Source organism: Arachis ipaensis, chromosome B06, assembly GCF_000816755.2.
Source record: "Arachis ipaensis cultivar K30076 chromosome B06, Araip1.1, whole genome shotgun sequence".
Classification (NCBI taxonomy): Eukaryota; Viridiplantae; Streptophyta; class Magnoliopsida; order Fabales; family Fabaceae; genus Arachis; species Arachis ipaensis.
Window position 1 is genome coordinate 132,550,683 of NC_029790.2, and position 2,852 is coordinate 132,553,534.

Consider the following 2,852-nt stretch of genomic DNA (forward strand, 5'->3'; position numbering starts at 1 on the left):
TATAGCAAAACAAATAAACAAATCAGTAACTCATCAACCATCTCATTTAACTACTACTACTTATTCAAATAATACAACTAATAAGTATTATTATTTTGATGAATTGGTTATACTTTATTATTGCTAATATATTATATACAACTGGTCTGTTGAAACCAGAATATATAAAGGAATGAATAAATAAATGTACGTACTAATAAAAAAGAAGGTAATGTTTAAAATAGTCCTTAAAATTTTTAATTTGTTTTAGATTAGTCTTTTATTTTTTAAAATGATCAAATAAGTTTTTTATTCTCAGAATCGTGAATCTCCATTAGTCTAAAAGTTACCAGATGTTTTAACGACGCTAAGGTATAAAGCTAAATGCCAAGTTGGCACTTAATTGCACGCTAATATGGACACATAATGAATTTAACTCAAATTGGTATCCTAAATTTGATTAAAACACTCAAATTGATCCAATTCTCACTTATAAACCCTAACTCCTAAATGTTAATCTTTATTCTTTGTCTCCACTCCTCTCCTCCCCGTTGATGTTGTTCATTTTGGCACTAATCTAAAAGATATTCTAATCTCCGGTAATCCTTCGTTTTTTTGTTATTGTTACTTTCTGATCCAACCAAACAACACCTCTAGTTTCTTTTGGTCTCCACCATATCTTGATGTATTCTTTTCTTTGTTCCCACAAGTTAGATGATGCGACAATTCTAAAAACAATGTGTTTTAATTCTATTTCGGTTGATTGTGCCGTTTGTTCCGGAATTAACTGAACCACCACGAGGTAGTTATTTTCCACTTCTTCTTCTAACAATGTAATCGTTTCTTCTTCGTCTTCTTTTTTTTTTTTGTCATTGGAAGATTTTTGTTGTTTCTTTTTATTCTCATTGGAAGCTTCTTCTTCGATTAATGTGGTTATGGATGTGTTGTTGTCAATACTAATTTAGAGAATTTTTTGTGTTGCAGAGTCATCGAGTCTGGTGGTGGTGGCGGTGGTGGTAGTAATAGGAGGCAATTTTGTTGGTCATTGTTGTTAAAGAGGAGAAGGTTGGAAGAATATGGAATGTAGAGTAAGATGATGGTTAAGATCAATTGAGGGGTGATGCTGCTTTTAGATCCATTATTGCATTGATTGGAATAAGGATGCATTTGATTTTCTTTTATTAATTATTAGTTTATTTTCAAGGTTCGATTTTCCTTTCCTTGACATTGTTTCTTGCTTATAAAGGTGGTGTGTAACACCCTACCACACTGAGCTTTATGCTTAAGCTGTAAAATAGAGGTGGTGTGGTATTACGTAGGGGTGTCCATGGATCGGATTCGATCCGCATATCCGCAGTGTTTATCCGAATCCGATCCAAAAATTGCGGATATGAATCCGATCCGCAAGGCTTTCGGATCGGATCGGATCCACACACTAATCGGATCGGATTGCGGATTTTGTGTTGGTATCCGCATATCCGCGTATCCGCAAAAATAAAGAAATAAATAAGTAAAATATTCTTTTTATGTTTTATTTTAACTAATAATTATCATATATGTTAAATTATTTTAATTTATTATTCAAGAAAAGTATGTTTAATATTATTTTAAGAGTAAACATATTTAAAAGAATAGAAAAAATAAATTTTATTGATATTTTTTTAATAAAAATAACCTTTTAAAAATATTTTTGTGTTTTGCGGATATATCTGATATCCGATCCGATCCGCAAATGTGCGGATCGGATCGGATCGGATCCAACCTTAAAAACTGCGGATATTGGATCCAATCCGATCCGATGATTGTAGTGCGGATCGGATCGAAATTCTGGCCATATCCGATCCGATCCGATCCGCGAACACCCCTAGTATTACGACCTCTAAAATAAAATGTGTACATATAATAGCAGAAAGATTATAATATACTAGGAGCCTTGAAGAACAGATGAAATAAAAATCGCGAAATAAAAGCGCAACGCTCAAGAAACGAGTTATCTTGCATACCAAGAAAGCTATGGCTGTTAAGTATAAGGTAACAAAAACAGGAACAGAGGGCCAAAGATACAAAGTAACAAGCTCCTAACTCAACCCGCGAAGTCAAGACTGGCCGGAGAATATATACACGTATATATACATATCCAAAACCCAAATTTACATAAACAAAATCATGTCTCTCCATAAACCTCTAAGAGGATCAAAAGGAGCAAGTTATGCGGAGAGAAAACTAAGTACATATATGACTATACAACAAAAATAATCTGACAACCACTTCGTTTCAAAAGTCCAGACGCCTAATGAGGTGCCTCCCGACCTGCATCTGAAAAAAACAACAACATAGTATGGGGTGAGAACCAGAGATCCTCAGCATGGTAAAGGTGCCACACATATAAGATATAAGGTCTTGAGAATGTCAGAGGCAATCCTAGAACGCCGACACTCATATTATAAAGCTTAAGGTATTAAACAGAAACCATAAAAGGTAGTTTTCTAAGAGTATCTGAGCCTAACTTAACTTAATATTAAATCTAAGTCCCATACCGCCATTCTTCCATACCTCCATCTCCGTCAGCATTTCACAGACAAATAAACAGATAAAGGCAAGTATAAGAAGATTACAAGTACTACAAGTAACAAATATACATTTAACATGGCAAGTACACTTAGGCACACCCAATTAATGCACAAACAATTAATTCAAGTAGTATGCACATGATGCATGCCTGTCCTATGGCTGATGAGTCTCATCTGTCGGTTATCAAGCCAGTCCGACAAGTCCGATTTGCTAAACCCTTGGACTGTCCCCCGACGCGCATCCCCATGAGTCTATGCATAGTTTTTTCTCAAATAATCAATATTGCTCAATGGGGGTAATAT

At 34.6% G+C, this 2,852-nt stretch overlaps 1 long non-coding RNA gene across 1 annotated transcript in view; it reads left to right on the top strand.

The window, feature by feature from the left end:
• The window catches only part of LOC110263621, an 8,131-nt gene extending 6,834 nt beyond the window's left edge, over positions 1-1,297 (top strand). Inside the window, exon 3 of the long non-coding RNA XR_002349485.1 lies at positions 964-1,297. This is a non-coding gene — a long non-coding RNA (uncharacterized LOC110263621). The remainder of the gene's footprint in view (positions 1-963) is intronic.